The sequence below is a fragment of the Podarcis liolepis genome, assembly GCF_965112155.1.
Source record: "Podarcis liolepis genome assembly, chromosome: 1".
NCBI classification, from domain to species: domain Eukaryota; kingdom Metazoa; phylum Chordata; class Lepidosauria; order Squamata; family Lacertidae; genus Podarcis; species Podarcis liolepis.
The window spans coordinates 75,900,297-75,916,705 of NC_139554.1; the positions used below are offsets into that span (position 1 = coordinate 75,900,297).

At 44.3% G+C, this 16,409-nt stretch overlaps 1 long non-coding RNA gene across 1 annotated transcript in view; it reads right to left on the reverse strand.

The window, feature by feature from the left end:
- Nucleotides 1–2,252: 2,252 nt before the first annotated feature.
- LOC310705409 overlaps nucleotides 2,253–16,409 on the reverse strand; it is a 29,562-nt gene continuing 15,405 nt past the window's right edge. Inside the window, exons 3-4 of the long non-coding RNA XR_014525248.1 lie at nucleotides 6,726–6,828; nucleotides 2,253–2,379 (exon numbers count right to left, since the gene is read on the reverse strand). This is a non-coding gene — a long non-coding RNA (uncharacterized lncRNA). The remainder of the gene's footprint in view (nucleotides 2,380–6,725; nucleotides 6,829–16,409) is intronic.

Here is a 16,409-nt window from a genome sequence, read left to right on the forward strand (position 1 = left end):
GGAGAAGAGGAATGTTTTTGCCTAGCTCCTAAAGATATACAAGGAAGGCACCAGGTGGGCCTCCCCGATGGGAAGTGGTCCTAAGATGCCACACTTAGGTAGATGGCTTGTCAGTTACATGATTCAAGGTGCGCTGACCATTGTGCTGTGGAAAATAAACTTGCAAATACTGAAAGATTAAGAGAAGGAATGCAGGGCTATATGGAATGTGGAAGATACTGGGCTTTTTTTAAAAAAAGAAAGAAAAGAACTTACAAACCAGATTGGTGGGATTCAATACTTATAACAAGTATTAAAGTGTGGCCAATGAATAATATGTGCACAATCTCTAGTGTTTGTCCAAGACCAAGATGCACTTAGGTGGAAGCTCTTTTCAGATGAACATGACTTCATGTCAAAGACATAAACACATTTAGGAATGAGAAGTAGGGCAGGAATTGACAGGCTGGCCTCTCAGTAAGAATATCAGTTACACCTTTTTCATGCCGCCCGCAGCTCCTTTAACTTGAATTAATCTTGGAGGAAGTTATCAATTACTTCCTTTCCAGCAAAGAAGCTGGTAAAGAAATACTCTCACCGGCAGCTTCTGCAGTGTAATGAAAGTGTGACCAAGACCACCCCCACCCCCCACCCCGTGCTTCAGAATTAGATAACTGTTGCCGGCATCTTTGCTTAGAGCTTCAGAAGCACGGTATTTAAAGAAGTTGTGATTTATGTTGGCTCCCACCTAAGCAAACATAGCTAATGAGAACATGGTTCTTGAGAAACCTGGTCAAAGCCCACACTGGAAAGGCATCAATAAATAAACGGAGCTAAGTGCATTCACTGCTGTTGTATAACCAGCAACCACTGATTCACACTGCAAAGTATGAACACAGGAGATTAGGAAGGGCAAACCCTAATAAAATCTTAAATACACAATCTGCTCTTGGCAATATCTGGAACAGGACCCAAGTGATCTGAGCAGTCTCTCATGTAATAATAATGGCGTGGGTTGAACTTCAACAGAGGGCGAGAGCCTGAACAGAGACGGCTATTGTCACACAGCCCACTTGAGCTACTGGAGGGCAAGTTATTTTCCGTTCTTGTTGTATCTTCAGAACAAGGCACGAAAGCTGCTAGCTGGGTTTCATGGTGTGAAAACAGTCCTTAATGAAATATTGTGTATTTGAGACAATGCTTGTGCTAGTTGGCATCAAAGAGTACTTTGTGCCTGTTCAGCCTGTGAAAAGAAACTTCTGCTAAGTGTGCTGAAATAGGTCAAGATAAGGATCTCCTTATGCTGTGTCCTGCATTTTCATTCCAAAACAACCATAAAGTATAAAAGCCTACACTTCATCGAAGTGCTATTTGACAACAAGCCTTGCATAGGAATGTAGAAGAAACTTTCCTCAAAGCGAATAAGTTGGGCAAGTCAGGAGAGAGTAGTTCATGTTTCACTCAGTCACTTTGAGGGCTTAATTTAATTCACTGGATGCTTTACAGCCAAGATGTCACGTGCTTGCAATGTTTTGATGCATGGACTGCCAACCTGTGGCTCAGGGGCCACACATAGCATATATAGGCAGGGCTTATGGCAGCAGGGCAGGGCTTATGGCAGCAGGAGGGATGCAGGTGGTGCTGTGGGTTAAACCACAGAGCCTAGGACTTGCTGATCAGAAGGTCAGCGGTTCAAATCCCTGCGACGGGGTGAGCTCCTGTTGCTTGGTCCCAGCTCCTGCCCACCTAGCAGTTCGAAAGCACGTCAAAGTACAAGTTGATAAATAGGTACCGCTCCGACGGGAAGGTAAACGGCGTTTCCGTGCGCTGCTCTGGTTCGCCAGAAGCAGCTTAGTCATGCTGGCCACATGACCCGGAAGCTGTACGCTGGCTCCCTCAGCCAATAAAGCGAGATGAGCGCCACAACCCCAGAGTCGGCCACGACTGGACCTAATGGTCAGGGGTCCCTTTACCTTTACCTTTATGGCAGCAGGAGGAGGCAGACCTGTGCTCCTAGCTATGAGATACAATTGGACTTCTCCCATCTCTGTCTTTTATTGTAGCACGTGAAACCTTGCTTGCATAAGTCACCCACAGGTATTTGTTCTCCAAGTGTTCATGTCTCCTCTGCCCAGTGCATCTGCACTCTGTGGCGCATTGGTAAACTGGATTTCTATGTGTTGTGGCAGAACAGGAAGCTAGCTAGGTTATCCCATGTTCTGTAACATAGAAGCAAAGCTACTGTGATGCAAATTATTTCCATGAGCACAAACTGATGGGAGGCCAGCATGTGCTACTGGACATGGGATGCGCAATGTCTCACCACTTATTTCTTGTTGGTTGGAGATTTGATGCTTCCACAGTTGTGCTAATCCCTTTGAAAGGAGGATTTCTTCTGTACTAAATAAGTGGAACACAAAGGCAGCAAAGAACTCACAATGAGAAACAACATCCAGGAGAGATTCACATAGGGACAGTAAGTGGCCATTAAAAAACATTTTTTAATAATAATAATTAAAAAACCCTCCTCTAAACTAAAAATCTAATTTCATTCAGGCACCTAAGTTAACAAATGAACATCACATTTTGCATCCCAAATGTTGGTGAGAACCTTTAAATTTGTTTGCAGGAAAGACCTCTAATCTAAACATCTCCAGATTTTTTGAATATTAAGTTCAATATTTTACATCAAAGGAAAAAGGCAAACATTTTATGTTTTTCTTTTCTTCTTCTGACATATAAAATGGAGATCATGTTAGTGTACACTCTGCAATTTGTGTGTGTCAGGGTCTGGGCAGAGGAGGAGGAATGGTGGAGACCACCTCCCCATCTTAACCCTTCCAGGGAGGAGGAAGAGGAAGACAGTATAGATTTACAACAGTGCTTTGCAGGAGATCACAGCTCAGAGGCAGATGAGGGGGAAAGTTGGGGAATCGTGGGAAAGGAGAAGCAGGCAGAGCCAGAGCAGCAGCTGGCTGACACATAGAAAGCATTCCAGACCCACCATCTCCCAGAAACCGGTGAACCTTAAAAGTAGGAGAACAAAGAGCTCAAAGACAGATGGCACTAAGCAGCACCCATAGAAGAGAAGATGATGATAATGACAAATGAGAAAGTGGGAGAAAAAGAGGGTGGAGGTTCACTCAGGACACCACCATTATCCAAGAGGCTGGGTTCTATAGCCTCTCACTGTAAAGTTTGAAAAAAAAGGACTGTAATAAACTTTTCCTTGTCTTTATACTTTCCTGGGCAACCAACTGGGAGCTGCTGACAGCATCCTGACAGTGTTGTGTGTTTTGGTTGGCATTTAACAGCATTTGGATAATTGTTTTAATTTATTATTACCTGCAGAGAGCTTTTAAGACGGGTGGAGTGCAAATCTTTTTTTTTTAAAAAAAAGTCAGATGTGACCAAACATTAAGAAAAGTAGCACAATTAGCGAGGAATTCATCGATTGCACCATTGCAGCAGCAGAGACCTCTCCCGCCCCCGCCCCCCATCAACAAGTTAATCATGAATTGCCCAGAAGTTAAAGCAGGAAGTTCAAGAGAAGACAAGAGAGGCATGCAAATTGTTGGCTTTAATCATTTGCAACACACACTGGTAATGCAAACACAAGATTTAGAGGGCAACACAACAATTCAACAACCCACCACAAGTGCAAAGGCACCACAAGAAGGGTACTAGCAAACAGTTCAAAGCACCCATGATGCTATTCCAGCAAATAAGAAAAGCCTATACAGTGGTACCTCAGGTTACATACGCTTCAGGTTACAGACTCCGCTAACCCAGAAATAGTGCTTCAGGTTAAGAACTTTGCTTCAGGATGAGAACAGAAATTGTGCTCTGACAGCGCGGCGGCAGCAGGAGGCTCCATTAGCTAAAGTGGTGCTTCAGGTTAAGAACAGTTTCAGGTTAAGAACGGACCTCCGGAATGAATTAAGTACTTCACCCGAGGTACCACTGTATAGTACAATCTCTCTCTTTGAAACTTGATTTTGATTTTACTGTAGTATTGCTGCCATCTTCTTATACTGGTTTTAGGTGTTGTATTTATTGTACAGTTGTTTTTATGTGTGTTTTCCTTTGAAGAGGCACACATTTGTGTGTGCATCTACAAGAAGGCCGTTTCTGCACATGCTGTAAAGGGAAATGAAGGGCAGGTGGGGCTCGTCAACCTGGGAAGGTAGCCCATCAAGGAGAAGGAAAACTCTGATCCTAAACCTCTGCTGCCTTGCAGCTATACTCATTTGTGAGAAAGGCTTTGGGAGTAAACCCTGAGGAACAATCTTCAGGAGAACAATCTTGTGGGACATCTTCAGGAGAAGAGGCGAAGGAGTAAACCTAAGGAGTATCTGCAGCAGCACAACTGGACACTTTCATCTGTCCCAGCCACAACAAAACATGTCTCTACAGCCACAGCGGGCTCTGTAACTCTCCAATCTTCTGACTTCATCTGCAAAGGTGCACTCCTCCATCGTCTACCAAGACAGAGGGATGCCAGTCAGATTATCATTGAAAACTCCCAAGTTTTCTTCTATCTCTCACAGCTCATGAAGAGGCTGTTCTACCTGCTCTATATCAACACCCATAGTCATTCCACAGTTGTCCCCTGTCCCATCATTTTCCTCTCAATTTGATACTGGTTGGCCTGATTTAATAACTGTGTTTACAACTGCCACCCAGAACATATCAGATCACTGGATCTCCTCTTGATTTATTGTTAAATGAATGACCAATGACGCAGAGAAAAGAATCCAATAAAAAACTCCTATGCTTTTCACAATGCTATTCTGAGTTCAGACTTTCCATTTAATTCACCATGCTCACCTTTTCCTGGAAATGATGCTGAGAAAGTTTATTTGGCTTTTTAAATTACTGCTAAAACCTAAACCTAAACATTTAAGGCTGCAATCCATCACCGTGGGACAAGTCTCTTAATAACCTGGTTATCTGCCAGGGCATTTGCACCATGCTGACCTTGCCAATACCCATCTCCTTCTCCCAGTATGTCATAGCAATGCTGGTGACAGGAAGTCAGGTAAGTACTACTGTCCCACCCTGCCTCTGCTGCATGTGGAGACAGTAGGCTAGCTTGGGGGTTGGGGTTGGGCTGGGTCACATGGCACATGGAACTCTGTCCTCTAACATCCTGCCAGTGCTACCCATTCTCCAGCATCTGCTTCCTGAGCCAGTTATCTCCCTCAGCCTAATGTTAAAGCCAGTCCTGCTTTGTGTATGTGCCCCACAAAATATTTACTTACTCTGCTAAATTTGCATTCTGAGGTGCTTATTCAGGAAGAATTATATGTGATATTTTCATTCAGTCATCCGCTGGTAACATCTCTCCATAGTTTCTAGGGAAAATTCCTCTGTGAACATAAATGTGGACATGATCTAGATCAATGAATCAAGCAAACCTCATAAACAACCTGTCATGAACAACCATTTTTCTTCATGAAAAGTCCAGTCCACTGATATTTCAGTGACTGAGGCCAACACAATAACCCTTTAACTGAGGGAGGAGCGGTAAATTAAATACAGACGGCTTTAGAAATAGGCTGGCATGAGGTAAAAATGCCCAGCCTAAACTGAGATTGATGGACCCAACATGGGGTCACTGACTGAAGTGCAATACTGTTGCCCATATTACTTACTTTTCTATGACCTGAACATGGGACTTCATTTTTTTTTTTATTAGAAAAGGGAGAAACGACAGTGTAAAGATTATAAAAAATAAAACAACATATCATTGTTCAACAAAAATACATAAACTGATACCCGCATGTTCAGAGAAATGTTGTGATTGACATATGTGGCTTGCAAGGATTCTAAAGATGACTGGTAGATTTAAACAAAGGAAATAAAGCCAGGCTAGTAGAAAAAGGAAATAATAATAATAATAATAATAATAATAATAATAATAATAATAATAATAATAATACATTAGGAAAAGAGGTAGGCTCCAGCTTCAGGACTGAATTTCATACATACAGTAGATTGAAAACTGAGTGGGCAGGTGTTGCAGTTTCATGTATAGCAAAGTGGTCATCTGATTGTTCAGTGGAGAGAAAATGTTTGCACTATACACTGAAGGGTGAATGGAGAAGTTCCCAAATAAAGTACACAGCTACCTATGGAAGTTTGTCTTTGATTTCCTTTTTCTGGTGCCTCTCTAACTGCTTGGGTTCTTATGACCAGATTTACAGCAGACTTCAGCGCCTCCCTTTCATCCCCCCCCCCAGTTGTCTTTCATAGATTGCATTGTCATGCATTTTAGCATGGATTTACATCACATCAGTAAAACTAGCAGCACGTCATCGCTGAATAATGGAGCACAAAATGTTGGGTGCAAATAAATGGCACACTGAGTTGAGTGAAAGCTTGGATCCTTGGAAAGGGGTACCTCTTTGCCCCAGGCCCTCAGCTGAGTAGATATCTGTGATTATTCTGCTTTGCTGTGCCCTGGAGATCTGTGCTCCTGTTTCATTATTCTGAAACTGGTAGGTTTTGTGGTTTAATTTTATGATTGTAATTGTACATTGCACTTACTTATGGTGTTTTGGTATGCCACCCTTGGACCATTTGGTGAAAGGTGGGCTGCAACCAACCAATGGTTATTTCAATCATTTTTTCTGGAAATACCACAGTGTGTCTTGGTTAACATTTATTTTAGGAACTGCAGTAGTAAATCAGATGAACATCGGAATGTGCATTTGAATGCACATAAAAATATGGAAACTCACCATTAAATTCTATTTGATGCACATCTCAGAGGCGCTTTTCCAGATGCCATCCCTTTCTTTCAACAGAATGCTCATTCAGATGCACATCATGCCCATTCACAAACTGGAGTGTGCAAAACAAATAAATAAATGTGCTTATAGAAATCATTTGAAAATAGATTCTCCCATTTTTCTCCAATAAGCTTGCTCCAGTGAACTAGTAGCGGTAATCAGAAATGAATCAGAGACAGACGAAAAATAAAACAAATTGGAAAGATTTATTTAAATCAAAGGCCAGAAATGATGAAAGTATGCAAGCAATGAGTGAAACATGAAAATGGAAAAATGTATGAATGAAGTATAAGAGAGGAATTTATATAAATGAACAAATATTAGATTGTTAAATAAAAATAATGAACAGCTACCAACAAAATGGGTTTTTGAGAAGTGTCCACTGCCCTGGAACTCAAAGCTGCTACATTAGTACAAATTCTATACTGCTGCCATTTTTGGAAATGCTCCTTCTCATTTGATAACGGCCAGTTAAATGTTATCAAAGTGCCAACTGACACTGAAATTATTTTCTTGCAAACCTAGACGTATCAGTCCTCCTGCAGACCTTGTCCTATCTGGCTGATGACAGAACATAAGAGGCCCAAATGCATTTCAAATGAGCATTTTTTTGTACGTTGTTCTTTCTTAGTGGAGTACAAAAAGACTTTCCCCTTGCAACGGAGAGCCGCACCGAGTAGCTTTGTTTTTAAATACATCTAGGTTTTACACCTACTTTCTGTTCTAAGATATCATGTTTCACAATTGCTATTGTCATGTTTGTAGGTTGTAATTTTATATGTAGTTAGGCAGCACGTTATGTACTGAACACTGAAGTTTTAAAAGACTGGGACCTGGCAATGGATTGCAACTCATTGTAAGGAAACTTGGTGATAATGTATTGTTGTGCATCACCCCAGTCTCTGAGCGGTGCAAGATTCCAGGTGTTCCTGGGTTTGTGTTTCCTTTGGGATGAGGCACAGCAGAGACTGTGGTGTTTTTAGCGATGGCTTACAAATATATACAACCTGAGCCTGTGACATAGCTGTCAACATTCCCCTTTTTTGCGGGAAATTCCCTTATCCCAGCTCCGTTTCCCGCTGCTTCCCGCTGCTATCCCAGATTGTTAGATGTCCCGTAGACTGTCACCAGGACAGGTGAGGCTGCTGATCCCTTATTTTCAAATCTGAAAGTTGACAGCTGTGGCCTGTGATGGACAGGTTCACAGCCCAAGACGTCCCCCATAGCCACAGCCTTGGATTCCAGCAGAAATTAGGCATGGCTCTCTCTCTCTCTCTCTGCCTTTCCAGGCTGCAGCTTTACTTCCACTTTCTAGCTCACATGACTTAACTCTTCACTCTGGCCTTTTATCTAACTAACAGACAGTTGGTTTCCGATCGGAAATTTTTCTGGTGCTGGGCAGAGACCCAAATGTTTAAATATTTGCTAATGTGTTTTGCTATTATTATTATTATTATTGTTATTATTATTATTATTAATCAATCAGCACCATGGCTGGAACCTATCCAGGTAATTCTCTCATGCTGAAATTTATCTTTTGAACTCTTTTGATTACCTCAACGGCCTAGTTCTAGAAATTCCTGTTTTCAGTCTAGGAAATGGTGAGCAAACATTTGATGCAATGATAAAACAGGACCTTCAAGATTCTTAAAAAGTTATCTGAATTCTCTTCACTTTAAATAAGGATCATTGCAGAGCATATTCTTAACCAAAGAGGTTTAAGTAGTTCTAATTTCCGGCTGTGAGGCAGGAAGGGGGAACTCATGAACTACTAATAACCCTGTTCCCTTCCAAATGCAGATACTTACCCATTTTCACAATCCAACCTTTTGGGGAGTGATATAAAGTATATCATGTTCATGGTTATACATAGAAAAGGGGTCAACCAGTTTAGTACTACTCCTAACTAAAATATTTACTTTATTTGCTTATTATACACTGGTTGTTCATTATAGACTCCCTACAAGGAGTTCTGGTGTGAACAACACAAGAAAATTCCAAGGCAGAATCCCAGGAAGGTAACTAACATTAAATCTGCTTCACTTTAAAGGCAGAGCTACTTTAATGATTGTTAGACCAGGGCTGGGGAACCTTAGGCCTTCCAGATGTCGCTACACTGCAATTCCAATAGTGCCTATTGGCCATGATGGCTGGACCTGGTGGGAATTGTAGTCCAAAAAAAGAATCTGGAGGGCCAAAGGTTCTCCAGCCCAAGTTATCTTTCATCTTTTTAAAAAGCAGGCATAATCTGCCCTCTTTTTTAAAAAGTTCAGAAGAAGTACTTTGATCATAAAAGAGAAGTTTTGCCCGACTTGAAGCTTTCTAACAGTTATCTGTGTCCTTCATTCACTGGCTAAGGGCAGACATTTTTCTGTATGTCCCTCTTGTGCAGGGGTCAGCAATCTTTTTCAGCAGGGGGGTGGTCCACTGTCCCTTAGACCTTGTGGGGGGCCCAGGCTATTTTTGAGGTGGGGGGAATGAACGAATTCCTATGCCCCACAAATAACCCAGAGATGCATTTTAAGTAAAAGCACACATTCTACTCATGTAAAAACATGCTGATTCCCTGACAGTCTGCGGGCTGGATTTAGAAGGTGATTGGGCCGGATCCGACCCCCGGGCCTTAGTTTGCCTACCCATTCTCTTGTGTGACATGAGATCCTAAGCTGAAGGAAGAGGATTATGCACCATCTGAAGATGAAACTCTATTCTTAGGGGAAACAGAGGGTGGAATTTAAGATTGCACTGCTGCTAATGGATTTGCAACCTGTCTGAGACTGCTTGGAGCAGGCACTGCATATATGAACCAATGTCTCCATATGAAGAGTGGACACAAAGGTGTTGCAAGGATCCTGGCAGCTGCAGAAAGGTTGCCATGATCACTTGAATTGCAACTGGTGTGCCAGTAGCTTTCATACGGAGATGCTGCTAGAACCAATGCCTCCTCATAATCTCCATGTGGTCGTGTAGAGCCTGGTGAACATATTAAAGAACACTGTCCAGATCAGAAATGGCAAGCTGACATGCAATGGGCCAGATCCACGCCTACCCCCCACCAAACAACTGTGTCACACCAAGTTTTAATCAACTTTAGTTTTTTTAAAAAAAGAAGATTGCTCAGAGTTTCAGTAGCAAGGAAAATAATTTTGCATCCCAAAACTGGGAGATGCTCCACACTTTAATTTCACTCTTAACTGTCAGCGGTCCTTTACCTTTTATAAGTCCAGTCGTGGACGACTCTGGGGTTGCAGCGCTCATCCCGCTCTACAGACCAAGGGAGCCAGCATTTGTCCGCTTCTGCAGACAGTTTTTCCGGGTCATGTGGCCAGAATGACTAAGCCCCTGCTGGCGAACCAGAGCAGTGCACAGAAATGCCGTTTACCTTCCCGTCGGAGTGGTACCTATTTATCTCCTTGCACTCTGACTTGCCAACTGCTAGGTTGGCAGGAGTAGGGACTGAACAACGGGAGCTCACCCCGTCGTGGGGATTCGAACCGCCGACCTTCTGATCAGCAAACCCAAGAGGCTCAGTGGTTTAGACCACAGCGCCACCCACATTACTCTTAGGAGTTGGTAAAAAAGCTCTGGACAATCGTTTCTGGAAGAAACAATGGGATATAATTTGCTTTCCATACAGGTTGCACAGAAAGGCAATGGGCCACTGCTAATCTGCCACTAGAGGGCACTCTCATAGGAAGCACACACATTCATCAGGCTCTATACACATAAATGATGTTGCCTTAATTATATAATTGTGCCCCACAATTGTGAAACACTTACTGCTGTTGACATTAGGCAGGCACCCTCAATATTTTTTTAAATATTGCTGATTAAAAAAATAAAAATAAAAAAATTCAACAAGGCTAACCAATCAAATAATGCAGTTACTTACATTAGTGTGTGTTTAGAAATAATTGCAATACTAATTTTTATCTGTGTTTTATTGAGAATTATTTAATGTATACAGTGGTACCTCGGGTTGCAGACGCTTCAGGTTACAGATGCTTCAGGTTACAGACTCCGCTAACCCAGAAATAGTACCTCGGGTTAAGAACTTTGCTTCAGGATGAGAACAGAAATCGCGCAGCAGCGGCAGCAGAAGGCAGCAGGAGGCACCATTAGCTAAAGTGGTGGTTCAGGTTAAGAACAGTTTCAGGTTAAGAACGGATCTCCAGAACGAATTAAGTTCTTAACCTGAGGTACTACTGTATTTGTTTTTTAATAGTTTTGTGGTTTTAGCTGTGTTTCATCTACAATTATGTACACCCTTGTGAGAGGTTTGGGATTGCTTCATCAATCTTTCTAAATAAATAAATTAAATAGATATATGTGGCGATGCCTTTATTGTTCAACCAGAGGCAGTTGGACTGCACAGCAAAGCACACCATCCATTTCCCAGAACACTGGCTAGAAAATGGCATCACCCTGAGAATATAGAAGCTGGCTATCCCCAGTCTACATTGTTGTCCCCCATTGTGTGCAGCAATGAAATTTATTCTCTGCATTGTGTTAGCGGAGTGACTCATTCTTTGACCTTACAGAGAAGCTAAAACCCTGTAATTCCACGGTCTCTAACAATGAGGAAAAGCCCTCCTTTGCTGATAATGTGATTAAGAGGTGAGTATTCTGGGTGAGGCTGTGAGCTTCCCACTTTCTAATCACTCCTGGCTTCTCGCTGTACTGCTTTGTGCAGTGATCTGGCCTTCAGCAAACGTTTGCTGCAAAAGATTCTTAATGCACTTGAAGATAAATCGCCCTGTATTTGCTCACCTTGCTACTGGGTGAGGCCCCTCTGTTTGTTGGATTCAGTTTTCTAAAGCCTCATATCAGGATATTTTGCTTTTCCATCTGATGCCCTTTATAGAGTTGCTCTATTCTCATAGCCTAACATACTCAGTTACCAAAAAATAGCAATGTGTGTGTTCATAGTTCATTACACTGATGAGTCACTCGCTCCTTTATATATTAGCAATGTTCACCGACAGGATATAGTTTAGAAAATTAGGAGATCCAAATCCTTGAAACCAGTAGGACCCTATCTAATGTCAGCCAGTTTGCACAGCTAGATGCTTGGGTTCAAAGTGTCTGAGGCAAAGCCTACAGTGTCTTTTCCTTGTCAAATTTCAGCGCTTTTACACCCCACCAACTTCAATGGAAGAGATTTAAACACAAGCTTAACTCCAGGACTGAGCCGAAATATCGGGCCCCACATTTGCAATGTTCTCTGCAAAACATGCCTCCTTTTTCAGCAATAATTGGAGGGGGTATGTATTGTAAAACAAGTCAGAGATGCTCTCCTACTTAGCTGAAGAACAGGATGCCCTTACTTTGATTTGGTTTTTTGAGGTTGTTACATGGCCAAATCTACATAGCATGCTGGCTCCATGATTCCTTATTGAAATGATCACATGGCCAGATATTTGATGTGGATTTGGACCCTAGCAGGTGTGCAACTGGTGGGGGTGGGGGGATTTTAACCCTTTACCCCCATGGTGGTCTCAATGCAGATCAATACACCCCCCTTACTTTAAAAACCAATTCACACAATTGCTAGTTTGGTCCTCACATTCCAGTATAACATCTCATGTTAGTAGATCTTCTATAGGTAAAGGTACCCCTGCCCGTACGGGCCAGTCTTGACAGACTCTAGGGTTGTGCGCTCATCTCACTCTATAGGCTGGGAGCCAGCGCTGTCTGCAGACACTTCCAGGTCACATGGCCAGCGTGACAAGCTGCATCTGGCGAGCCAGCGCAGCACACATGGAACGCTGTTTACCTTCCCGCTGGTAAGCGGTACCTATTTATCTACTTGCACTTAGGAGTGCTTTCGAACTGCTAGGTTGGCAGGCGCTGGGACTGAACGGCGGGAGCGCATCCCACCGCGGGGATTTGAACTGCCGACCATGCGATCGGCAAGTCCTAGGCGCCGAGGTTTTACCCACAGCGCCACCCGCGTCCCATTCATACTTCATGACATATAATTTCTCAGTTTCCTAGAAAGTTACTTCTTATGTTGTTTTCTGATTAATATAGCAAAAGTAGATTCACGAAGTTATACACACGCCTTGTGGGTGCTGATGGTTATCAGTGGTTATGTAACAATAAAGTACGACATTAAGACTAGGATAGGCAGATGCAGCCAGCAGCTAATAGTTCCTGCCACCAGCTATGATCCTCACCCCCAGGCTGTACACCCTGTCCCTTGTAAAAGACAATTGCAGCAAAAATTTGCATCCCCTGGGGAAAACCTCCTGCTGTAGAATTATTGTGGGAAGGATGTGACATTCAATTTATTTGCTTATTTATTTTAATGATGTTAAAGACACAGCTCTTCATTACATAACCGGAAGACTATGGACATGATTCAGTTGCTGTTAAGTGACTCTGAACCCCATTACTCAATGGGAATGTTAAACACGTGTTTCAGTTTCTCCTGTTGAAAGCTATGGAAGTCAATGGTACTTACTTTTGCTTCTATTTCTCAGCTAACAACAGTCTCAAATACTGCTGCATATCTTTTATAATACTTTCGATGTGTGAAGTGTATTGTCCATCACAATAGCCCCACATAGTATGTCACCAGTATTCACAGTGTGAGGGTGGCCATGGAAAATGAAGCTACAAGGTGGTGATCCGCAAAGACAGTTCCAACGTCTCTCTGGAGGACTCTCCTTTCTTCCAACAAATAAACTGAAACTGAATTGCCAGAAAAGGGGTAGGATGAGGCTACGTTCCCCTCATTCAGCCTCTGACCTGCTCATTTTACAGAAGTGGAAACCAAGACTGAATGGGTGATTTGGCCAGGGTCACACATTGAGTCAACAGTGGTGGGGCTGAGCTGTGACCTTCCACACCCAAGGACAGTTAACAATCAATGGGACCACATGTACTCCTCTGTCATAATGGGTTACTGACACTACAGTACAATAAAACAACTAAGGACACACAGGTACACGCTGCCTGCTTAATTTTTTGTTTTGTTTTTGATGCAAACTTCCCCATCCATCATCCTTTATATTATAACCTCTTAGACAGTGCCCCAGACTTTTCTGTCTTCTGAAACTTTCTCCCCATGGCGCTCAACTTCTGCCCCTTTTTAATTTGTGTTATGTTACTGTGTTTGATGGGAAATCCTCACTGACTGCCTCTTAATGAATTCAGGGAGGGTGACTCCAGATGGTCAGTTTTTCACAGGAGGTATTCTTGCACATACTGGAACTTTCCATTTGCCCAGTTAAACTGCATTAAAGGTTCTGTTGCCCTCACCTAGCACCACAAATCTACTTTGGAAAAGAATCAGACTTCCTGAAGTTTGGAAAGTGTCATGGAAATAAACAGAAAACAATGGGGTGCACAAAGGAAGCTAGTAAGGTGAAATTAGTTGTTAGAGTGTTGGACTAGGACCTGGGAGACCAACGTTTGAATCCTGCTCAGCCAGAAAACTCACTGGGTGACCTTGGGCCAGTCACAGCCTCTCAGCCTAACCTATCTCACAGGAGATGGTGGACTCTCAACCCCAATGAGATTTCCACTATATGGTGGCTTATTTTCAGTTACAAACAACAAAAACTTTTAAAGTAAAGAATGTCCTGAAAATGTTGTAAACCAGGCACAGGCAACCTCGGCCCTCCAGATGTTTTGGGACTACAACTCCCATTATCCCTAGCTAACAGGACCAGTGGTCATGGATGATGGGAGTTGTATCCTCAAAACATCTGGAGGGCCGAGTTTGCCTATGCCTGTTGTAAACTGTCTAGAAAAAACTTTGTTACAGCTGAGAACTAATGATACCTAACATTCACTAAAATTAATGTTTTGTGAGATGTTTTTCTTACCTCATTAAGAAACAGTGGCGTAGCGTGGGGGGTGCCAGGGGTGCCGGCCGCACCGGGCGCAACATTTTTGGGGGCGCGTTTGGCCGGCCCCCCTCGAGGAAGTGGGAACCTCTCCAAGGCACAGCGTGCCGTCGGTAGAGGAAAAAAGCCGCGCAGCAGCAGCAGCAAAGTCGGGAGGAGGAGGAGGTGGAGCGAGCCTGCTAATTCCTTGCTGGGAATTAAGCGGCTCAAAGAGGCAAAGGAAAAGAGGTGGAGCCGCTGGCCCGGAGGGGAGGAAGCTGGAAAGAGCAGCGCGCCAAGCGCACGTGACGCAAAGGGCCTGCCCAAGTGCAGGCTGAGCTCCCCGTGGCAGGGGCGGAGGGAGCCTCCCTTCCTTTTAATGGGCAAGCATTTTCACGCGGGGAATCGACAGCAAATCCTCGGGCAGCTCTCGGGGAAGGGGGCATTTGGGAGAAGTGTGGATACCTCGGTTGGTTGGAGCGCGGCGATGAGAACGCCAAGGTTGCGTCTCTGATCCTCGTTTGGGACGGCTGCATATTTATCCCTGCATTGCAGGGGGGGTTGGACTCGATGACCCCCAGGGTCCCTTCTAACTCTATGATTGGCGGGGGGGGGGACTGAGAGGCTGGCCTTAGGGACAGAGGCAGATCTAGCTGCTCCAGCGCCCGGAGCGGTGCACATGCCATGGGGTGAGTGTCCCAGGGGGAGAGATGCCCATGGGGGGGTGGAGCGAGCTGTCCATGCTGGGCTGCTTCCTGGGGGGTGGGGAGCCATGCCGCTTTGCCAGCGCCCTTCTTCCTTTCCCTCTTCCTTTTAACAGCTATGGGGAGGCTCCCCCCCCCAAGCAGCCCGGAAGCGAGGGGCAATGGCGCGACGCCGGCCCACAACTCCAAAGCCTCCCCCAGCTGTCAAAACAAAGGGGGAAGGTGGGGAAGGCCGCTGGCAAGGCGGCGCATCTCCACCCCTTCCCCTGACGGCTCGGGGTAGGCCTGGGAGTCACGGTGCGCCGAATGTCACCCCCCTCAGTGATGACACCTGGTGTGGACCGCCCCCACCGCCCCCTTCCTCTGCCCCTGCTTAGGGACAGGCAGAGCCTGGGCTCCTCGGAGTTGACAAATGGAGGGGTGCACATGGAGGGACCAGCAGCTGGCCAAAGAGGGGAAATATTATTGACTTATTCGCAGAATCTATAGCCTTCTCTACAGCTGAATTCTCCCCACTCCCAAGAGTGGGGAGCAAAGTAATGAAAACAAATAATAATAATAATAATAATAATAATAATAATAATAATAATAATAATTTATTTAAGCACTGCCTATCTAGCTGGGTTTACCCAGCCACTCTGGGTGGCTTCCAACAGAATGTTAAAGTACAATAACCTATTAAACATTAAAAGCTTCCCTAAACAGGGCTGCCTTCTGATGTCTTCTAAAAGTCTGGTAGTTGTTCTTCTCTTTGACATCTGGTGGGAGGGCGTTCCACAGGGCGGGCGCCACCACCAAGAAGGCCCTCTGCCTGGTTCCCTGCAACTTGGCTTCTCATGAGGGGACCGCCAGAAGGCCCTCGGAGCTGGACCTCAGTGTCCAGGCAGAACAATGGGGGTGGAGATGCTCCTTCAGGAAGAAGAACAATTTACAAAATCTTTTAAACAGGTCCATTGAAAAACTAATCAACGTCCTATTTGTCTGGGGGGAGGTGGGGGGCAGTGCCTGCCTGCCCCTTTCAAGCACGGCTGGGAAGAGGCCTCTGCAGGCTGAGCAGTGGCGTAGCGTGGGGGGTGCAGGGGGGGCCGGCCACA